Source organism: Martes martes (assembly GCF_963455335.1).
Source record: "Martes martes genome assembly, chromosome: 4".
Taxonomy (NCBI): domain Eukaryota; kingdom Metazoa; phylum Chordata; class Mammalia; order Carnivora; family Mustelidae; genus Martes; species Martes martes.
In genome coordinates this window covers 105323230-105333038 of record NC_137891.1, presented here as the reverse complement: position 1 = coordinate 105333038, position 9809 = coordinate 105323230, and the positions used below count along the sequence as shown (strand labels likewise).

The 9809-nt window shown below is 38.5% G+C and overlaps 1 pseudogene across 1 annotated transcript; it reads right to left on the bottom strand.

Annotated features, from left to right (window-relative positions):
- Positions 1 to 7299: 7299 nt before the first annotated feature.
- LOC308342213 (tubulin alpha chain, testis-specific-like) lies at positions 7300 to 8187 on the bottom strand (annotated as a pseudogene). Its single transcript has one exon. The product of its transcript is annotated as a tubulin alpha chain, testis-specific-like (transcript).
- Positions 8188 to 9809: the final 1622 nt, after the last annotated feature.

The following is a 9809-nucleotide window of genomic DNA, read 5'->3' as shown; positions in this document are numbered from 1 at the left end:
GATCCCCAGACCCTGGGAACATGACTTGAGTCCAAGGCTAACGCTTAAGCCACTGAGTCACCCAGGTGCCCAAAATGCGGGATTTTAAAATGAAAACATAATGTCAGGAGTTTCAAGATGCTGTACTACAATGTTTATTTTGTATTTGAGTAAGTGTTAATAAAATATCCTTTTTCTCTTATTTTTCACTAAACATATTTTTTAATGTGTGACAAGTGGAGAGATCATTAGTTTTTGTTTTTGTTGTTGTTGTTGTTTTGAAACCTGGGAAATAATTTTTGAATGGTTGTAACAGACCAATCTTATGATAGCTACCTTTTGGTATTTCTACCAAAGACTACCCATATTGTATATGTCTAATAAAGTCACGTATGTGCTATTTTTAGTTCTGTGTAGTCAGGTTACTGTTTTAATTAGCATTATTAACAAAGTTTTTCTGACCTGATAAAGTTAAAATTGTGATCATACATTTGACAGAGAAATTATTTTAAGTAGAGCACATGATTCGTATTAGTGGGTTCATGGCAGTTGTTTAAATTGACTAAGTATATTGTAAGGGCCTATTCAGCCAGAGCAGCCCCACCCCGGCTGAACTGCCATTTTGTTGTAAAACTTAATTTGAACTTGCCCCCCCCCCCCACCCAGGGGAACTTATTTAAAAGCAAGTCCGGGAAACCCGTCCCAGGTAACCGCCCAAATACAAGGGTGGGTCAGGCCAGGTGGAGGTATTCAATCAGTGGGGGTGCATACTGTCTCCTAGCTACCAAGGAGTATGGGCCCCGCCCTTTGGGCACCTTTTGGGCGCCAATTCTGAACTAGGTGATAGGCTGGTTCAAGTGTCTACTAGGGTAAATTGTAATTCAGTTGGTCACCTAGCATCACTCTGGAGTTTCCTGTGTGTGTTACAATCTCATTGGCCACCTGTGCATGGCCAGGCCCAACCACATGGCCTTTGCTCTATAAAATTTAGTCTGGAAAGCAGGGAGGGGTCGTTCTCTCTGTAGGGGTGGCCCCGACCCATCTGTTTGACGGTTGGTTTGGTTCCTGATGCTTGGCGCGAAATAAAGCTTTGCTTGACTTTAGCTTTGGATCAGTCTCACTCCTTTAATCACGGACCCATTATTGGGGTACCCAATTTTGGGGGAGCCCAACAATATAAGACTAAAATAGATAGAGAAAAATACGATAAAGGAAGAAGAGGGACCACAGAACACACACAAAATTGTTTGCAGAAGAAATACTGTATACTACAAGATAGCCACCAGTATTAACGTCACTTAACATGTATTGACTTTTCCAGAAACTCAGTGCTTCACATGCTTCATGTAATTTAATCTATATAACAAACTTAAATGTTAATTATTAGTAGTATAGATTTATAAATGAGGAAGAAATCTCAGAGATTAACAGATAATGCATGAAAGAGCTGATATCTAAATATAATTCCCACTGTCTTGGCTTTAAGATCATAGCAGGGGGTGGGGAGGTGGGGGGGCACACCCGGGTGGCTCAGTCATTAGACATCTGCCTTCAGCTCAGGTCATGATCCTGGGTTCCTGGGATAGAGCCCCATGTAGGACTGCCTGCTTGGTGGAGAGCCTGCTTCTCCCTCTCCCACTCCCCCTGCTTGTGTTCCCTCTCTCGCTGTGTCTCTCTCTCTGTCAAATAAATAAATAAAATGTTAAAAAAAAAAAAAAAAAGATGTACCTGGGGCTCAGGGCCAAGAGTCCCTGGCTCTGGGGGTTCCAGACGGACCAGGTTAAGTCACTTGCCATTGACAAAATCTAAAGGCAGAGAAATGAGTGGCAGTGAAACAAGAAAGGAATTTATTTCAGTGAGGCAAACATCAGGAAGACATAGATAGGACTAGTGTCCCAAAGTCTGTCTCCAAAGGGCTGGTGAAACTTCTATGTTTACATAAGGAAATGTGTGACAAAGGTCAGTGGGTTTGTGCAGCTGGGCAATAAAAGTCAGTTTGGTCATTGTCTTGGGGTCAATCAAGTGGGGTCTTGCTGGTGCCAGGGAAGTCCTTATCGCTGAGGGGTAGTTTTGGTTCCCCTCCCTGGGTGCTTTGCCTGCTAGGTCTTTTGCCTGAAAGAAAAGCTGGAAAGAACTTAATCATTTAGAAAGTACAGATTGAGGTAAACAATGGGTGCAGTTAAAAGAAAAACTGGGTCCTTTCAAAGGTACGTTTTTTAATTTCTTTCTTTTGTTTTCTTCTTAGTAAAATGAACACTTAACCTGCAACAACTCCCTGCAGAAGTAGCCAGAGAGTGGGTTTAAATGAACTCTAAGGTGTTTGATTAACATGTGAAAATCTCAATCAATGATACTGGGTGGGATATTGTCTCAGAAAGGTAGGGCTGGACTCTAATTGCAACTGAGAGATTTTAAATACCATCCATTTACTTATTCATTAGTATTTATCAAGTGTTCCTTGTTATGTAAGGCATGTGTTCTTAACCATTAAACTAAACAGTCCAGATTTAGGTACTCAAAGGGAATGTTTCCCAAACTTGCAGAATAGTCAGTAAAACTGGGGAGATGTGAGATCTTAATGATTCTTAATTGTTCTAAATGAAAAATAATAGAATGATATTATTATTAATGAAAATTGAAGAATAGATCAAGTAGCATAGCTTATTTCACCTAGTAAGGTCATTGTGTGTGTGTGAGTTTATGTGTGTAAATTTTTGTTTATGCTTACACATACACACTCATACATGTGTTTTCCCTCATGTTTCTCAGTCAAAAAGATTGAAAAAACATTTTCTAGGGAACACCAAAAGATTATCTACTCAGAAACAAGAGTCTGCAAAATTTCACAATCAAGTACTATATGTTACATTATAGAATATTTGGAAAATTAGTACCCTAGAGAGTAACCAGTGATCTGATATTGATATGGAAAATCTGTACTCTAAGATGGCTGACCAAACCAGCAAGGAAATTCCAGTCCCTCTCTCAAAGCCCTTCTGGGTTCTCCTTTCCTACCCCGATCCCCGAGCGCGCCAAAAGTACTAAGTATGCAGAAGTAGAAGGGTATAAATCCCCCTCCCTGCTTGTGCTTGGGGCTCAGACCTTTGGAGAACAACCTCGTCTGAGCCTGCCAGTGTTAAATAAGCCTCCGATCCACCAAAGTCTCTGAGTGCTGCTTGGTTCTTCCGCCAGGATCCAGTCCAGGTTCGGCAACAATATGATGAAATTTTCCATATTGCAGTCTAAAAAAGAGATTTAATCATAGTATTTCACTTGCCTTAATAATCTGGCCTCATAAATAAAGACCTTAACCACTTCCTTGGGTACTTGGGTGGCCCTGTGGTGAAGTGACTGCCTTCCGCTCAGGTCATGATTCCAGGTCCTGGGATGGAGTCCCACATCAGGCTCCCTGCTCAGCGGGAAGCCTGCTACTCCTTGTGTTCCCTCTCTGGCTGTCTCTCTTTCTGTCAAATAAATAAAATCTTAACAAATAACATGGAGGACATAGGGAGATGGAGAGGAGAAGGGAGTTGAAGGAAATTGGAAGGGGAGGTGAGCCATGAGAGACTGTGGACTCTGAAAAACATCCTGAGGGTTTTGAAGGGGCGGGGTGGGGTGGGTGGGGGGTTGAGGGGGTGGGAGTTTGGGGGAGCCAGGTGGTGGGTATTATGGAGGGCAGGTATTGCATGGAGCACTGGGTGTGGTGCAAAAACAATGAATTATGTTACGCTGAAAAGAAATTAAAAAAAAAACAAAAACAAAAAACACTTCCTGGTTGTGACTCTGTTTTTGTAATTACTAATAACAAATATTTGTTATTTTTATGGAAACAATCCTAACCAATCATTCCTGCTTTTAGCCTCCTTCCAAGAAGCCACGGACAAGCTATTATAGATAGAAGGACTTAAAATAAATTTGTTTGTTTGATATCTTTATAAAAATCCTTAATTTTTTTTTTTTAAGGAATCAATGAAAGAAAAATTTTACTCTATTCCAAAGCTTCTAATTCACATTACTTTTTTTCATACCAGTGATTTGGGGTAGTTGGGATTTCAGCCATTTCCAATTAAAATTCTTCTAGTGATTAAGGTTGACCTAAAAGCTTGATGGCTTGTGTATTTGTTTACAAGCTGGTAGCATTTCTCTAATGAGCTGTGAGTCTTGGGACAAAAATGTATTTATTGAGACCACAGTCACATAGTCACATCATGAAAAGTATTTATTACATGCCATTTATGATGCTGTAAACTTTTTTTCCTTTTCTCTTTTTTTAGGTTTTAAAGTAGGAAATAGTTGTCTGCAGCAGAACTTTGAAGCACTATTGCTTTCATGTAGGACACACAGGCTCTATTAAGTACATTATTTCATCTACATAAAAATATTTGGCATTTAAACAAATCTGTCCTGAATCACAAACAACAGAATTCATGATATTCACAGGAAACCTTAGCAAAATAAATTACAATACAACATAGTTATGATACTAGACTCTTCAAAAAAGGTGAAAGTGAAACAGTGTGATCTGTTGGTCTGAACAGAAATTGTTGAAAATAGTATTTCAGAAAAAAAAAAAAGACTTGGTAAAACATTTAGTTATACAGCTCTCTCACCAGAACATAGAAATTAAATAAGTTTATATGGTTTTTTTTTTTTTTTTATTTGACAGACAGAGATCACAAGTAGGCAGAGAAGCAGGCAGAGAGAGGTGGAAGCAGGCTCCCCGCTGAGCAGAGAACCCGATGTGGGGCTCGATCCCAGGACCCTGAGATCATGACCTGTGCCAAAGGCAGAGGCTTTAACCCACTGAGCCACCCAGGCGCCCCATAAGTTTATATGTTTTTAAATAAACAGCTTTATATATATTTATATATATTATATATAATGTACTTATATAAAATATTTAACATAACTGTCACATTAGTGGCTTAAGCAGTATCATCTTAAAATAGTTCCTGAGCCTGGATTCCCTTGTCTTTGGAATTATTGTGAGATAGAGAAGCTGAAGGGACTCCACTTTAGAAAGATTCCATTTCCACTCTTTTTCATCTAGGTCCTATTTACTTGTGTTCTCTATTTCAACTTGTATCTGAGTAAAAACCAAAGAAGCCATGTTCCCACTCAAGGAGAAAGTAAGAAAGTTAATCACTCTCTGAGTTTTGTCTTGGGCCCCCAAACACCTGATAATATCTAAGAAGAACTGGATCCCAAACATGTTCTAGGACTTATTCTAGGATTCTAGAATGAATCTGACGTCAATACCCCCTACCTTTAGTGATTTATGGAATAATACCTATTGTTTATCTGAGCTTCACCTTTGATCAGACCCTACCCTGGATTCCTGGAGAAACAGATAACCTAGACCCTTTTTCAGTATAAATTCCTAACCCCATGTGTGGGGGAGACTCATTATCCTTTCCTTTCCAAGTCTCCCAGAAACTGTCTGCTATTCTCTGTCATTTACACTCTTCAGTAAACTCTGCTTTCACTCTCTCTGGCTTCTGTTTGATTTCTGTCTTGGGAGAAGCCAAGGATCCTCTTGGTGGTCCTCAGGGACCCCACTCTGGGTCCTCAGAACCAGCCTGGCTACATCAACTGCATGTAGTTTTGCAGGCTACATATTTTACAAGGCATCTACCTTAAGATCTAGATGGCGCTGAAGCCATGATTCTCTTTGATAAAAAGATTTGCCTCTAGGCTGACAGAGTCCTTAAACAAACTTCTTTTTACTGGTCCATTTGTTCTTCTCTTCCTGATTCAGAAACAATAGGTTTGAATGGAAAGGCATTACTCTTAGCATGACCACTTTTGCAGGAGGACTACAGAAAAGGTCTTAGGGTAGACTTATTATAAATCAAGTAAAAAAAATAATGATTATGCATATTATCAACACATAAAATATTTTAAAATTTTCCTTTAGGGTATACGAATGTGTTTTTAATGAGGAATTTTATTTTAAAAAAAACATTTTTTAGGGGCGCCTGGGTGGCTGAGTTGCTTATGTGTCCAACTCTTGATTTTGGCTCAGATAATGATCGCAGGGTTGTGGAGCCTTGCTTGAGATTCTCTCTTCCTCTCCCTCTGCCCCTTCTCCCTTAAAAAACAAAACAAACAAACACAAATGTTTTCATATGTCCCATAATGTATAATAAAACCAATTTTCCATTCCAGAAATTGTTTCAAAAATATATTTCAAGGGCATTCGGCTCAGGTCATAATCCTAGGGTCCTAGGATCAAGCCTAGCATCATAGTTCTCCCTCTCCCACTCCCCCTCCACTCATGCAGTCTCTCTCTTTCATATATATATATATATATATATATACACACACACATATATATATATATTTATTTATTTATTTCAGTTTTTACTCAGCACATTAACTATATGATTATATGTCTTATCTGATTAAGACAATCATAGTTTGGATAATCACAAATGATAATTGTTTCATTGGATTATAAATACTTACAAAATTTACATCATATATTCCCTCTCAAAATGTAGATCTTCCCTATCTGTAACCTAGCAAACAAATTTCACATACAATAGATTTTTCTCCTAACTTTTCTGTATTGATGAAAAACCTGATCTTTATCTATATAATTTATTTATACAGACATATTCCCAAATCTTTTTTTTTTCTTTTACCAATCAAATCTGCTATCATACCATTTGTTATTATGCATTTCTCCCTACATAGGTCATTCCATCTATTGATTCACAGAACTTGCTTGCTTTTGTCTCATGGGACTCTACAACCTATAAAACTTGTACAAACAACTTTTGAAACATCCTTATACTATGCATTAGGGACAACTACAGACAGTATTGAGAGTTAGTGTGCACTCTTGGTTTACATGACCTATTTTGATGTGTTTGTTTATTGTTGATGTTTCTTGGAGAGAGAGAGAGAAAAAAAAAACACTGGAAAAGTAGAAAATACAACCAAAACTCATTTCTCTCTATCCAAAATTACAAATGCTAATTTTTGCCATTTACACTTTAACCTAATTCTTGAAAAACAAAAACAACATGGATATATTGAGTTCCCTTTAATCAACTCTACGGCATTTGGCATTTTGAGTTTGTATTTTCTAGTTTTTTATCCATTTTCTTTTTCATTCAAGATATTTATTCAAACCCATCAGCAAAATGGACAGCTTGGCTCTATAACACTGTCATGTTTTAAAGCATAAGACAGTAATTGTATATGAGAATATACACTGCTACATACAAATTAACTGATCAGAGCACAACTTTTCAATGTTCAAGACAGAATGAGTTTTCCTGCAAAAACAGCACCTTTGTGATATTTTTAACTTTAGTATTCCTGTCTTTCTTCACCCTCTCCTTCAACAGAATCCACACCATTTCATAATCCTTCTCAAGAGCAGCTTTGACCTATAGGCCTCAGAACACTCTCCCTCCTCCACACCCTCACCCACATATCATTGAACAAAGGCACACTTGGCATACATCATGTCAAACTTGTGGTCCAGGTGAACTCAGGCTTAGCAATGGCTGTGGTGTTGCTCAGCATGCACACAGCTCACTGTACTTTGGCCAGATCTCCACCAGGTACCACAGTGGGAGGCTGGTAATTAATGCCAACTCTGAAGCCAGTGGGGCACCAGTCCAAAAACTGGATGGTACACTTGGTCTTGATGGCGGCAAGGGCAACATTGACATCATTGAGAACCATGTCGCCACAGTACAACAGGCAGGAAGGCATGTATTTACCATGGGGAGAGTCACATTTCACCATCTGGCTGGCTGGCTCAAAGCATGCATTAATGAACTCTGCTAAAGGAAGCTCTTCATGGGAGGCGTTCTCAGCAGAGATGACAGGGACATATATAGTCAGAGGGAAGTGGATGCAGGGATAGGGCACAAGGTTGGTCTGGAGTTCTGTCAGGTCAACATTCAGGACTCCATCAAATCTAAGGAAGCAATGATGGAAGACAGTTTGACGTATCAACTTATTTAAGTTATTGTAGGTTGGGCTTTCAATATTGAATTTTCTACTACAGATGTAATGGATGGCCAAATTGTCTACCATGAAGGCAAAATCAGAGTGCTCTAGGGTGGTGGTGGTGGTGAGGGTGGAATTGTAGGGGTCAACTACAGCTATGGAAACTTGGGGAGCTGAGTAAATGAAGAACTCGAGTTTGCACTTCTTGCCATAAACTATGGAGAGATGTTCCATCAGCAGGGAACTAGATCTCTCTCCAAAGCTGTGGAAAACCAAAATCCCTGAAGACTTTGTGCAACTGGTCAGCAGCCAGTTTCCAGATTCAGTCCAAGACAAGGTCAATGAAATAAAATACCACTACTCTGACTCCCATGACAATCATTTAGGTTTAGTATCCATCTATGCATAGTAGTAAAGTCTAGTTTTGTCCATTTCTTAATTTTAACTTTATTTTTTAAAGATTTTATTTATTTATTTGATAGAGAGAGAGCACAAGCAGAGGGAGAAGCAGGTGGAGGGAGAGGGAAAAGCAGGCTCCATGAGGAGCCTGATGTGGGGCTCTATCCCAGGACCCTGAGATCACGACCTGAGCCAAAGGCAGCCACTTCACTGATTGAGCCTCTGGTTTTGTGCACTTTTTAAATTTAAGATTTTATTTTTAAGTAATTTCTACATTCAAAATGGGGCTCAAAATCACAACCCTGAGACCAAGAGTTGCATGCTGCACTGACTGAGCCAGCCAGGTGACCCTAGTTTTATCCATTTTTGAAATTCATATCAATGGAATCATACACTGTATATTTAATGTGTCTTTTAGTTGACATGGTACTATTTAAATTCAAATATATAGTTTGCACATTTCCTTGCTATATTGTGTGCCATTTTATGAATATGCAATTTAATTCTTTATTATTGACAGAGATTTGGGTTGTTTCATTTTCTTAATATGACCAACTTATGTATGCTAGGGTAAATGAGCATTCATTTGTCAAGAGTGTACACTTGGAGTGGAATCATGTTTGATAGGATATGTGAATTTCTAACTTGACCAGATAATTTTAAACTCATTCCTAATGTCAACATGCTAGTTCATACTACCAGCAGTATATCAAAATTTCTTTGCTCTACACTTTTGGAGAAATAGAATTGTTTATGATTTAATGTATTAAAATATGTATAATAGATACTGATTACAGTGAGTGTAAAATGGTATCTATTATAGTGTTACTTTACATTTACTTGATTGTTAATCAGATTAAGTGCATTTTCTTGTTTCCCCTCTAAAATACTTTAGGACTTTTTCTGAAAATTATGTAAGATTTTTACTCATCTTTCTATTGGATTATTTCTTATTTATCATTGATTTGTAAGATTTCTTTATACATCATAGATATTGATTTCATATTTGTGTTATGTACTACAAATGTACTCTGTGGTTTTTTTTTTTTTTTTTTTTTTAGATTTTATTTATTTATTTGACAGACAGAGATCACAAGTAGGCAGAAAGGCAGGCAGAGAGAGAGGAGGGGAAGCAGGCTCCCTGCTGAGCAGAGACCAATGTGGGGCTCGATCCCAGGACCCTGGGATCATGATCTGGGGCGAAAGCAGAGGCTTTAACCCACTGAGCCACCCAGGTGCCCTGTAGTTTATTTTTTTATACATTTACATACCTTGGTTTTTCCAACAATGGCAGATAGACCTGATTCCCAAACTGCCCTGAGCCACTCCAGGATATCTCACTGAATTCACAGAGGTGCTCCAGGACATTTTACATTTTCAAAGGAAATCCTGAGCAACACAGAACACCTGTTGAACAATGTGTAAAATACTTTCTTGAGGAAGTTTACAGCTTCAATATT